The 14,509-nt window shown below is 36.3% G+C and overlaps 1 protein-coding gene across 1 annotated transcript in view; it reads left to right on the top strand.

Moving 5' to 3' along the window:
• The window catches only part of SGCZ (sarcoglycan zeta), a 1,230,796-nt gene that overhangs the window by 1,100,716 nt on the left and 115,571 nt on the right, over positions 1 to 14,509 (top strand). The gene's annotated exons all lie outside the window — the stretch shown is intronic.

Below are 14,509 nucleotides of genomic sequence, written 5' to 3'. Positions count from 1 at the left end.
TTTTTTATTTTAATGGAGTTATTTTATTTTCATCATCATAAAATGCAAATGTGTTTGCAATATTTCAAACTAAACTTTACAAAAATATCTATTTCAAATGTGGTATTTGTAAACATGAATTTTCATTATGTCCACTTTCTTTGTAGATAAATAAGTCATTTTATGTTATGTACTCTATTGAAGCCAAAAGGAAAATACTTTATCATAAATTCATTTTATATATGACCAAATTTTATTTATAATAATATGGTTTAGTTTACATATTCTTTATATCATAAAAGTTTGCCATTAGATATATATTAGTTATCATCCCTGGATAATATGTTGTGATGGGAGGGGTTATTTCAGTTACTAAATGGAGCTATTTGAAACTGAATTGAGTATTAGTGAACCTTGCTTTTTCCAGGGCACATTGTATACAAACATAGAAGCATCACGTTGTAACCCCCAAAGTGGAGATGCTTATGACTTGCTAATCAATAACAAATAAATTTTAAAATGGCTTAAATAAATATGCCTGTGAAAACAGATATTGTTCCAAACCTCAGTTCCTCAACCTTAATGTTTGTCAGTTCACAAGTGTGATGTTAGAATCTCACAAACAGGCCTACAGAAACAGACGGAAGCTTGGCAAATTTTCTGTCTCATGATTTCCTTAACATTGTGAACTCTTTAGGTAGAAAGAACTTTACTTTGCATTCAGTTTTTGAAGTACAAAGAAACCCTTAGTGAAAATGTCAAAATAGAAATCAAGCGCACAAAGAATATATGTCAATATCTACTGTCAAACACAACAGCTACATAATTCCTGTCTCCCCAGCAAAGCAACTGTTTGATGACACAGAGTATAAATCGGATACCATTTGCATTTTGCCATGTGCTGTCCTGCAGAAATATAAAGAATATGTTGGACAAATATTTTCAGTTACACTTACAAATGAATTTTAATGCAGTGTTAGTATTAGTCAAGTGAGGGAAAGCAGGCAGAAATAGAGAAAAGTTGAGCTTAGTTGTAAATGCTGCAAATCAATAAATTAGAATATAGCAGGTTATTTCAGTGGATAGAAGTACACTTATTCCAGTGAAGCTTGAACGGAAAATGTTATAATACTCTGGTCCTCTGGGGGTATTGTTGGTCAGTAACCCAGAGGACATCTCCACTGCTTTGTGATTTTCATTAAATACAGAGAGAACAAAAGATTTACACAGCAGGTGAGGCTGGAGGGATCCTGCATTTATATTTGAAGTCAATCCACAGTAGATTATTTAGTGGTGGGAGGGGTTCTTAGAAAATAATTTATCTCCTAGACACTCAGTTTTCTCATCCCTAAAATAGGAATATTGACACTTATTTTGAATTCTGTATGAGTGAGGGTGTTTTCAGTATCTCTAAATTATATATTAAATCAGTTATTATTTTGATGATGGTGATTACAATTATTGGTGTCACTTCAGTTACAAATCCATTACTGTAATGTAAGAAATGTCATGATGATTTTCTATTCAATGCATCTCTGTTACTGTAGTTAATGTGTACATATTGGTAATATACATATTACCACTGCAGAGCACTCTAACAAAACACCATAGAAAGGGACTCTCATATGTGCAAACTTGAATTGTGTGAGGATAAGATTACATTTACATAGAATTTGAAGAGATTATTGAGTGACTTCAAGCAGTGTGGTCTATAGCCTTCCTTTTTAAGATAACTTTTAGGCCGGCACTGTGGCTTAACAGGCTAATCCTCCGCCTTGCGGTGCCGGCACACCGGGTTCTAGTCCCAGTAGGGGCGCCGGATTCTATCCCGGTTGCCCTTCTTCCAGGCCAGCTCTCTGCTATGGCCCGGGAAGGCAGTGGAGGATGGCCCAAGTGCTTGGGCCCTGCACCCCACGGGAGAACAGGAGAAGCACGTGGCTCCTGGCTTCGGATCAGCGCGGTGCGCCAGCCGCAGTGGCCATTGGAGGGTGAACCAACAGCAAAAAGGAAGACCTTTCTCTCTGTCTCTCTCTCTCACTGTCCACTCTGCCTGTCAAAAAAAAAAAAAATAATAACTTTTAACTCCCTTTGTTCCTTCCTTCCCCCCCTCCCTCCCTCTCTCTTTCTCTAGTTTTAGTTTAGGGACATGGCCTTGATTATAATATCCATACAGTTCCATTTTACAACATTAAGAATTACCAAATATGAACAAAAATATAGAAAATAAACTTTAGTTATTCATTTTCTAAGTAAAATAATTCTAATATCTACCAATATATCAATTCCTGTTAGGAAAGCATATTGTCAATTCTACCAAAGTAACAGACTTGGAATGTTTTTTTCAATGTTTTTATCCTACTTTATATGGAAAAACAAAATCTATTCTATCAGTCTTTACTTGGACCATTTCATCCTCAAATTATATATAAGAAGTTTCAGCATTCTTGTAACTTGCCTTTCTTTTTTTGTTAAAACCTACCAGACTTCCTACTAATTAAAAACACAGGGCTATATGTGTACACAGGGAATAGGCAGCCTCTCTCACATTGTGAAACCAATTGTTTCTAACCCAACAATGCAAAGAAAATGTCTTTCTCTTTTTCTCACACATAAACACACCACATACATATGGGCTTAGGTATAATTGACACTAAATCTAAATATTTTTAGGCATTATATTTAAAGAATAAATTTGAGAAAATTTTTTGAACTTAGAATTCTGAGGTTTATATTAAATACACAATAAAATCAGATTTCATCCCACTAAGATTCAAATTTTTCATGACATTCATAATATTGGAGGAGATTAATGAGCTCAAGATTTCTTCCTCCAAATTTTTCTTCTTAGAATAAAGCTGAAAGAGAGGAATGAGATTGTTGTTGAGAAGTGGTTACAGAAAATACACCATCCCAAGAGGTCAGACTCCCTGAAGAAAGAGCAAGAACTTTCTTAAACAAGTCTCAGAATCATTCTACAGGTCAAATGTTTCTATTATTTGATCTATAATTACTATGTTTGTTAGTAGATCATTCCTTCTTTATGTAGCTGACAGAAATGGTGTGTGATTTTAGGTTTGTGCTTGTACCATGACGCTATTTTTCTTGACTTTCCATTAATGCTGATAAAGATGTGAATTATGCACCATCTTTGTGAAGCTTACCTTATCTTCTTTGGAAACTGCTACAATGTGATACATAAAATAAATACCATTTACTTAGGGCAGTGCAAATAAAATGTTTTGATATAGACATTGGTCATAATACTTATAGAAATAATAATCAATACTATTAAAACTGGACTTGCTAAAAATGCTCTTTCACACAGCATCATAAGGACAACTAGTTATTTACTAACAACATTGTATTTATCTTTAAAATATAAAATGAAACTACTTTTACAAATAGTTTAAAAGTACAAATGTTGATTTCAGCAAAACAGCTATTCTTTAATAAGCCTAACCCCACTTGACTATGGTATTTTACTTTTGATAAAGCGTAGTGTAAAATGTAATGATTTCCCCTTCTTGTGTACCTTTGTATTCAGTCTGTAGCTACAAGGAAAAAATAGGAAATTGAACCGAGAAATTGGGCAGGCAGTAAGCTTAATGGTTAGAGCTATTTTTTTTTTATTTTTGTATTTTTTGGGCAATCTCCATCATTTAAATTTTCACAAATGATGACTTTTGAGAAAGTCTTATGTAGCCTTGTATTGTAGATGTAACAAGTTACACATCACCATGTTTCTATCAAAATCTCAGTAAAACATTAAGACTAAGTGGGTATTAAAAATACGGAATGCCATTGTTCTGAAAATTTACTTTTAAAGTGTGCTTAAAACCACATTCTTATGTTTCAAACAGGATCTCACATTTCAGAATAATTCTCCTCGTATAAAGCTCTGTGAATTTAGGAGAATGGCATCTAAATGAATTAATTTGAAGGACCAGTTGGCACTTAACTGTCAGAATCATTTGCCGTCTCTCCTCTTCAATATTCTCATTTCTGTTATCAAAAATCAGAGACAACCAAATTATACCAAAATGTCTACCTTTACTTCCTCACTTTTCTGTTTTTCTTCAGTAATTATTCAATGGTTAGCATCATGGCTGCCTTAAATATGCAGCCAATGATGTAGTAATAAGGAAAAATATCATTTGCAAGAAAATAAAGTGGTATTTGTATTTGGTACATGCTTCCTTATTCCATGCTTTGAGGGTCACAACCACACAACAGTGAGAATTGTATCTTTGGATGTGTGAGATGCTCTTTCTTTACCCAATGTGATTGTGTGGGAGCTCAAAGCAAGGAGGTGGAAGTGATGCCCATCATATGTATCTGCAAAGAAGCATCAGGATTGGCTGTGAGCCCTTTCCAAGGGCTTCAATAACTGCATACTTAACAGTATATATTTTTTTAAAAATATGACACACTTGTTTCATAAGATAAAAATGAGCAGTGGGATTCCATAAGAAGCTATTTTATTTGATGTGGGTTTTTTGTTGTTGTTGTATGTGAATAATACTATCACTTAATAATACTATTGTACATGAATAATACTATCATTGTGCTGAAATAGACAGTTTAGCAGGTTTTTTTACCCATATGAAAGCCTTCTGTACCCTAGAGAATAATTGAATAAAATACACTGAATCTCCTAGTAAGAAAGACATAAAGGGAAATACAGTCAATGACATCATCCACTAAGTTATGCTTTAAGAGAACACACGATTTTATCTAAAACAAAATAGTTTCTGATGAGAGCCCAAAACATTAGTAATAGATTTTGGCACGATCTTTTAATTTCAGATTATGTGGACTGTTGATGAAGTTGCTATATTTAATACAATCGAAGACCCTAAGACATTTAACTGCCCACCTCCATAGAGCCATCCCTTGACATTAAGACACACACACACACACACACACAACTTACCTACTGAATTGATACAAGGAAGGTCCTGGAAAGAAAGCAGTGAAGCTTGAAAAAGTATTTGTGAGTTAAAAAAAAATAGAACTGATGATAGCATCAGAATTTGGTTCATGATAATTTGAGTCTGGAAGCATTTAAAAAATATTTTTTTGGCCTCCTGTCATGGCAAAACAAAAGCTTTCTTGGGGTATACAGAGTATGAAATCATTTAACATTAAACAGAACTGTTGTTATTATTATGAAATTAATACACAAAAATGTTTTTTTATGATTTTTGAAACCAGTGAGTGCTGTAAAAATGTCTTACAAATACCAAGATTTCACAATATCAGATGCAATATGTGCCTACTAGGAACGTATTTTGATTAGGACTTGTGATTAAGAGATGTAATAGAAAACAAAACAAAACAAATAAGTAAAGGTATAACCTCAATGAAAATTATTGACATGTAGGAATACATATATTACTAATAATGATATGAGGATCAGATTTATAAAGTTTGTCAAAATGTAGAGAAGATTTTCACCTGGAAATCATGATTTCCTCAGAACTAGTTTTAGAAAGGACATGGACTCATGAGGCAGCTAAATCCCTTTCCTGATTCTTACCAGCTGTGTGACCTTCTGCAGGTTGCTCCAGGTGTCCATGGGATAACATGAGTACATAATAAATGTGAGGATTAAATAGCTTGATACAGGATTTGGAAGCCCTTCCTGGAGTATAGCATGTATTTGGTGTGTATTAGGGATTGTCAATTTTAGTAGACTGACATTTCAATAACTCCGTACACTTGACCAAACCTTGGGGCTTTACTTCCTTATGTATGAAATGTGCGTATTTTGCTAGATTTTCTCCATGGTTCTTACCACCTTCAAGTCTTTTGGACTTGAATACTTGTAGAGGAAGAAATGAGCTGATAAAATTTCTGGTTCATTGCATTCCACAATATTCAGTAGACCTGAAAAAAAATCAGATTTGATTTTTGACACCTCAGCCGCACATTTATAGGTACACATTTTCACACTAAAATTTGAAATAAAGAAAGTAAATAAGGAAACCTAAGTCAACATCTCAATTATGTTTCTAGTCTTTCATTATATATTAGCTTACAAAATGTTTTTAAATGAAATTTAGTCCACAGAATAATTCAACATGCCCAATAAGCTTATTTTTGTCAGTACAAAACATCAACATGATTTTTTTATTTCTTCAATGAATGGAGGAAAATGTAGATGAGGGTTTTATAATAAATATTTAAAGACCCCTAAAGTGACATGTAATGTTGCGTTAAGGCAATTACTGTGAACACCTGGGAATCTCTTAATTGACTGCAGATGGTGCAGGACATATAAAAAGTAGAAGGTTGCAGATTAATCTCATGTACCAAATTTATGTTTTTTGTCATTGACTCATTTTTTAAACTTTTAGGGTATTCTAATTGTCTCAGACAACTTAATAAGAATGGATGTTTTATGCAAAAAGAGCTGTGCTGATCTTGGGTAATACATGAACCATAAATTTAGATTTTAATAGTGCATATACATGTAAACTGAAGAAATGCATTGTTGCTTTGAGATTCTGACCAATTAGTTCATTAATTCATTCACATTAGTTAAATTAACATTAACTGAGCAGTTTCGGAAAAGTATATGTTGAAGGACATGCTTATGATATCAAGAGAAGAATGGAGTTCTTAAAATGACTGGGTAACTCAATTATATCATATCTGAAGGAAAAACACCCATGGGTAGTTTTGAAAAGTTATATCATGGTGGTATAATTAACATCCTGAATTTAAAGATTATTTACTCAATAGGCAGAATTGCAGTGAGAGGAGAGACAAATGTCCCATCTGCTGGCTCACGCCTCAGATGACTACAACAGCTGGGGCTGAGCCTGATGGAAGTCCGCAGCTTTATTTGGGAATCTCACATCAGTTGCAGGGGCCCAAGCACGAGGGCCAACTTGTGCTGCTTTCCCAGGCACATTACCCGAGACCTGAACTGGCTTTCATAGGAGATGCCTGCAGTACAGGCAGAAGATTAACCTTCTGCACTACAGTGCTGGCCCCAACATCCCGACATCCTCACTCTTTCTATTAACTTTTCACTTTCCCTCTAGATTTTTACCTTAAAAACAGAAAGCATGAATGATGTCAAATATGGAATTAAATTCCCAGATATTTGTACCCATCAAAGTGCAGAATCAAAGAGTAATACAAATTTTTATTTTTGAAAAATGTAGACCAAAACCTGAAAAAGATGATTTGGCTCCTGATTTTCAACTTGTTCAAGTGCCTGCTCTTCCCAGCTTCCCTATGCCTTATTCTAAGATCAAGCATTGCAGTTCTGTGAGGCCAGCTGCACTAAACAGTGTTCTGCAGTATGATCCCAAAGACAGACCCTGCAAGGTATCAGCCTTTGGTTCTGAAGACCAAGGGGAGTTAATCTGCCAACACGTTCTATGCCTGTATATCAATGGCTACTAAGGCTTTGATTGATAGGAAAACAACTGTGAAATTTCCCTCCTCCCAGGCAGTACACCTGCAGGTATTTCAAAGTATGGACTTTTGGTAATAATATATTCAGTTGTCAAAGAAGTAAACCTGTCTTGGGTATGTAGGGGTGAAGGTGACAGGAGAGAATGGGGAGTTGTACCCATTTTATGATAAACAGGAGCATGCCATAAAGCTGGCCATACTCCTCCTTCACGACACTATCTAGGTTAGGCTGTCTCATTATACATAAATCGAAGTAAATAATGCAAATTATTTCAAGAAAAGATTATTCAAGAATTAATTATGTCTATGTTTAAAGGAAAACACTAAGCAGATAGCCAGAACATTAATTCTGTGATTATTTTAGTTTATTCAACATATAACCATTTCAAAACGTGTGTTTTAATGTTAGAAAAATTATATGAAGTAAAAATGACATATTATAGAACTCATTCAGGGATAAAAGTATTATAGTAAAAGAGTAGACTTCATATGTCAGATATTAGGACTTATAGCTACAAGACATATCTGATATTAATGAGACTGTAGCTCACGTACTTAGGCAAGCTTTGTTTTTAGCAAATATCCTTTTGTAGGATGTCAGAATTTATTGGTATATGAGTTCCATGTATCATTGGCTAATGGAACATGCAATATTTTTGTTGCCATTAATAAGAAACTTGCCTTTGGAAATTTGGTTAATGGGGCATAATGTTCGCAAGTGTAAGGTTATGGGCTAATTATCCAAAAACATCTGGAAGCAGAAAGCTAAACAAAATTTAGGAGTCTATATGTACACAAAGATCATTTACTTCAGTATCAGGGGCCCTACATGAGACCACAGCCAAGCTCGGACCACCGGACAGCACCAGTGGCCTGGCCTGGGGGTAGAGAGGGATAAACATGGGAGGCAGCCATTACTCAGGATGCACTAGGTCTCAACCACAAAAGCCTCTTTCACTTAAGCTTCACTTTGGATTTTCTGCCTACTCTTATATGTAGTTTTAGAGGAGTTCCAAGTTGGATAATGCATACACCCAAAAACATAATGCACGGTAGGAAAGGAAAATTGAAGATAAGAAGGGAAGAAAACAACAGCAATCCTCTCACTTCCAAGTGTTTATTGTGCTGCTGATAATACACACCTTGTAATGAGGAAACAGTTTTTACTAAAATCCCTTAAGACTTCTTTTAAGATTGCTATCAATCCCATAGTCAGAATTGTGGGTTAAAATATTTAATTGCCTCTGAAAATATCTTTACCCTACTCCTACAGTATTACCTCTAGATATTTTATCACATATTTGTCTAAATCAAGAACGCTGAAACAGGAGTGTTTACTTTCTGTATTGATCCAATAACTCCATAGAAAAAGAAAATTCATTCATTTTGTCATAGCTTATTTTGAATCATCCCATATTGAGGTCACATAACTGCTGTTTTATTTTCTGAAAATTAACCAACCTATCAGTCTTTTGTTTCGTTTTGTTTTTGTTTTATGTTTTTGACAGGCAAGGTGGACAGTGAGAGAGAGAGAGAGAGAGAGAGAGAGAGAGAGAGAGAGAGAAAGGTCTTCCTTTACCGTTGGTTCACCCTCCAATGGCCGCTGCGGCCGGCGCACCGCGCTGATCCGAAGCCAGGAGCCACGTGCTTCTCCTTGTCTCCCCTGTGGGTGCAGGGCCCAAGGACTTGGGCCATTCTCCACTGCCTTCCCGGGCCACAGCAGAGAGCTGGACTGGAAGAGGGGCAACCAGGACAGAATCTGGTGCCCCGACCGGGACTGGAACCCGGTGTGCCGGCGCCACAGGTGGAGGATTAGCTTATTGAGCCATGGCACCAGCCCTATCAGTCTTAAATGTAAAAAATGTCCTACAATCCTTTAACTCCTCCTGAAAGAATTAATTTATGTTAATAGCTCATTAATAGGATAATTCATATTTTCTCATATTATGATGTTTAGGGAAAAAAGTCTTCTCTCTTCTAATCTGACATTTCTTTTCCCATACTTGAGCTTTCTTGCCAAAATTCTTAAAGGTAATTCAAAAGCCCCCACTGCAGGGGAATAGGAGAGGAGTTATAAAATAATCAGCTTTCTCTCCCATACCTTGCCCTGAGATCCTTGTGATTGGATCTGTAGACTTTTCATTTGAAGATTCATTGCTCACCTCATTTGTGAGCTAATTTTAACTGAACCAGTACATTTGTCAGAAACTTAAGTCACACTAAGTATTGTGGAGAAATATGCCTGGGTGGGAGCAGAGGGAGGAGATTGAATATTATATACTAGGTGGTTATTCATAGACATTTCAAATTAAAATCTTGGAAAAATCATAAACCATAATACTAACAGTGAATAAAAAGATAATGATGGCTCCAAGTTCTAGAATGGATGTAGAGCTTCTGGAATTCTGGGCTGCCATGGCTGCTGTTGAAAACAAAAATAAAACTACGACCTTGAAAACCACTTTGCCTGTTTACTATAAAGTTCAACATTCAACAGCCATAAGACCCCCCCACCCAAAGAAAAAACCCAAACACTCTTGGGTGTATGCATAAGGAAAATGAAAATGTTTGAACATACAGCAAAGTTTATATAAATGTCTACAGCAGCTTTGTTCAAAATTGGCAAAAGCCAAAATCAACTCTAATATGCTTAACATGTTGAATGGAGGTACAGTGGGATGGTATCCAGTAACTAACAGCAACAACAACAACAAAGCCTATTGATGTTAGGCTGGATGAAATAGATCAGTCTGAGAGTTGATATGCTATCTGGATTTTATTTATATAGCAGTCAAACAATGACAAAGCTACACTAAGAGATTCTACTGTAATTTCCGGGGGTAGTGTGGAGGAAGAATGTTTACAAAGGGATAGCACAAGGGAGGGCTTTTGGTGGGGTGGCGCGGGGAGTGTACCTGTGAATCTGTTTTATACTTTGACCATAATGGTAGCTACACATCAATATACATGTGACAGAATTCATAGAAATACTTGCCCAAAAGTTAAACTGTACAGTAGTCACCCTTTTTTCCAAAGGGAATACTTTTCATGACCCCTAGTAGATGTCTGAAATTACACATAGGACCACACCCTAGATAGCTTCATGTTTTTCCTATACATACGTAAAAATATGATTTTCCTCCATAACTGTGTTTTTTTTCTGTATTAACTAAACACTTATATGCTATAGCTCTTATTTCTGCAGTTTGAAGTGTGGAAGCAATCACTTCTTTTTCCTTCTTCACAATTTTCATGGGTAGAATTTGTTCTTATCATAGATCTTAGCAACCTCAGTATATTATTTTTCCTTCCTTATTAAGAACATAACTTTTAATCTATCACCCAAAAGAAGCACTTATTAATCTCTTTGACATTCCCAAATTTACAACATCATCATTCTTATTCTTTGGGGTTATTATTTTTTTTTAAGATTTATTTGTAGATTTGAAATCCAGAAAGAGGGGGAGAAACATATTTTCTGTCCATTGATTCACTCCCCAAATGGCTACAAATATTGAGGCTAGGCGAGGCTGAAGCCAGGAGCCATAGTTTCTTCCTGATCTCCCATGTGGATGCAGGGGACCAAGTGTGTGTGGGCCATCTTCGGCTGTCTTTCCAGGCACATCAGCAGGGAGCTGCATCAGAAGTGGAGCAGCCAAGTCTCAAACCACCACTCATATTGGGTGCTGGCATGGGTGATGGTGGCTTAACCCACTGTGGCACAGCGCTGGCCTCTTGGATCATTATTAAGTAAAATAAAGGTTACTTGAATATAAGCACTGGGATACTGCGCAGTTGATCTCATAACCAAGAGAGCTACTGAATGATTTAGGTAGGGTAAACAACATAGACAGGCAGAACAAAGAGATGATTCATATCCCAGATTGGACCAGAAAGGGCATTTGCAAGATGTCTTCCCACTACTCAGAGCAATGTGCATTTTCAAATGTGAATTGTCTGTTTATGGAATTTTCTGTTTAATCTCTGACCAGGGTGGACAGTGGGTAAATAAAACCATAAAACTAAGGGGAGGGGAAGTACTATAAATTAATTTAAAATATAAGATGAGGCCGACGCCGTGGCTCACTTGGCTAATCCTCCGCCTGCAGCACCAGCACCCTGGGTTCTAGTCCCGGTTGGGGCGCCTGGTACTAGTCCCGGTTGCTCCTCTTCCAGTCCAGCTCTCTGCTTTGGCCTGGGAGAGCAGTGGATTATGACCCAAGTGCTTGGGTCCCTGCACCCGCATGGGAGACCGGGAGGAAGCACCTGGATCCTGGCTTCAGATCAGCGCAGCGCCAGCCATAGTGGCCATTAGGGGAGTGAACCAACGGAAGGAAGACCTTTCTCTCTGTCTCTCTCTCACTGTCTATAACTCTCTCTGTCTCTCTCACTGTCTAACTCTGCCTGTCAAAGAAAAAAAAAGATGAAAATCAAAAGAAAACATTTTACATTTGTTTATTAACATCACATAGCACCAGTTTTTAATATGTAACTATAATATTCTGAACTTTATATTTTGAAAATATTTATTTGAAAGGCATGTTAGGAAGAGAGAGAGAGAGAGAGAGATCCACTGGCTCTGGCCAAAGCCAAGAAGCTTAATCTGGTTCTCCCACATGGGAGGCAGGGACCCAAGCACCTGAGCCAAGGCACCTTATCAGGGAGCTGTATGAGAACTAGAGCATCCAGAACTTAAACCAGCACCCACACGGGATGCTAGCATGATAGGTAGTAGGTTAACCTACTACACTACAACACCAGCCCAGTTTCCAAACCTGAATAATACTTTTTTCTGTGTGTTCTATTTAAGGAAATGTTCCACTTGAGGCATAGTGGAAAATTAATCTTCTATGCCTTGCTATTATAATCATTTTTGACACATGGTATCCCCTAAGTGAATGTAGAATGTGATCAATTTATCTTAAACCTTTTCCTCAAGACCTACTTGTTTTATTTCGGTTTTTTGTCTGTTTGTTTTTACCCTAGGCTTTAGTTCCATGAGACAATTTTCAGAAATTTGTGCCACTAATTCACACAGTATTTTGACTGGGTTGCTTTGTAATTCATATGTATGAAAAATGAATCTTTCATAACGATTATATACTGTAATACTGATTTTGTTAGATAAGGCTCATGTCTCTTTCAAGGTGATTTGATGTTTACAATTGTCTTTATATCGTTGCCGAATTTTAACTGAAGGTTCCTATTCTTGATTTCACAAACATTGTGAAGTCTCCTTAGGGAAGTGTTTATAAATTCTAAGGTATATATCTACCTGTATTTCATCCTTAATTATCATAAGATGTATAAAGGGTATATTTGCTGGCCCAGTAATTATTAATTTTAATGAAATCACTAGATCCTCATTACTGAGATTGAGTTGATACTACTATCACTTCAGTATCAGTCTTAAAATGGATAAAATTATTTGCAAATGCATTTTATTGAGTTGTAATCACCAAAGCTTGCCTCACCTATTTTGCCATCATGTCTTTATTTAGGTTACATGGGAAGCTCTTTTGATATTTCTATATATTTGGATAATCCCGAAATCTGTACCTTTAGATTTTTTACTTTTGTTATTCAAGCACAAAACCCAGCGCATCAACTGTGGCTATTTTTGATTGTCTACCTGACAGACAGCCATATTAGTTTCAAACTCAGCATGAATCTACTAATGGGCACATTTAAGAAACTGATGCATAACCTATTTCTAACACATTTTTATTTTAAAATGTAGTTATGTTTCCTTGAAATGCTAGTATTTATATTTATTGAGTTTTTAATTTTATGAAACTCTGATCAGCTTCCCTCAAAAGCAGCTCTTTCTTCTTTTCTCTTACCCATAAGCAACTGATCATCTAAAATAACTCTTATTTTTTGAGTGCAACACTAAGTAGGTAACCTCTGCTTTAGAGTACAGTGCCTTAGAACACAGTGAAAATAGAAAATATCTGTCACAATCACCTCTTGAAATCACATTGATAGTTAAGGGAAGGAGATGAATATACATTATGTGAAACTACTGAAAAATAAATGTATGCCAGTGAATAAAATTTATGAGTCTTAGCGATAAGTAGTTTCAAAGGATAATATTTTTTAGGATATAAAAAGAATGCTGCAAGACAAATTTTGTGTCAAACAAGTACATAGGGTCACTGGCTGAGTACAGAAATGAAGAACGTTAACTGTGACTTTTCAAAATAAACGAAAGAATTGTCTGTGGAGATTTATGGGATTAAGAAAAGTGTTAGTAGGGTCACAGTGTAAATTAAAGAGAGCAAACAGGTTTTAAACAGCATTTGATAAGTATTTAAAAGGAAGAATATTATGTGACGTAATTAATGACTAGACTCTCAAACAGGACAGTATTTCAAAACTCCTCATAAGTTTGAACTTGGAAGGAAGGGAGCATATTGAAGACACACATTATGATGTAAATTTAGAAATGAATTGACAAACAGGTGCAAGTAGAGAGTATCTGGAAGACGAAGGTACACTTCACATGTGCCCTAGTTTGGATTTCCCAGAAACAAAAATCGAGAACTCTGCACAAGTGTATCGACAGTGCTTTTGGGAGATGTTCATATAAGGAGCTCATAAATACAGAAGACAGAAGACTGGATGGGGGTGGTCAGTAAGGCGGGAGACCTCTGTGTCTGCAGTTCAGGTGTCTGCTGATCCTAGGAGAAGGAGCTCAGGAACCGAACTGCTGCTAGGAGTTCACAGTGGTGTGGCAGGCAGACAAGAAACCAGTGCAGAACTTGGGTTTTGGAGCCGGACTATCTTAGTTAAATCTCTTAGTACCACTCACAAATTCCGTAATTTTGTTAAGTTAATGAACTTCTTGGTGCCTCTGTTTCCTTGCTGTAAAATGGGCATATTTTCGGCCCCCATAGGGTTATTTTTTATGGCTGCGTTAGTGTAAATGAAGTTCTTAGAACATATTACATGCTGCAGAAACGTCAGCTGCTACAGTAGTATGTGTTTTTCTTTTTTTAAAGATTTATTTATTCATTTGAAAGGTAGAGTTATAGAGAGAAAGAGAGGCAGAGGCAGAGAGAGAGAGGTCTTCCATCCACTGATTCACTCCCAAATG

Source organism: Lepus europaeus, chromosome 16, assembly GCF_033115175.1.
Source record: "Lepus europaeus isolate LE1 chromosome 16, mLepTim1.pri, whole genome shotgun sequence".
NCBI classification, from domain to species: domain Eukaryota; kingdom Metazoa; phylum Chordata; class Mammalia; order Lagomorpha; family Leporidae; genus Lepus; species Lepus europaeus.
The sequence above is the reverse complement of the archived record's forward strand: the minus strand, read 5'-3'. Positions and strand labels throughout refer to the sequence as shown.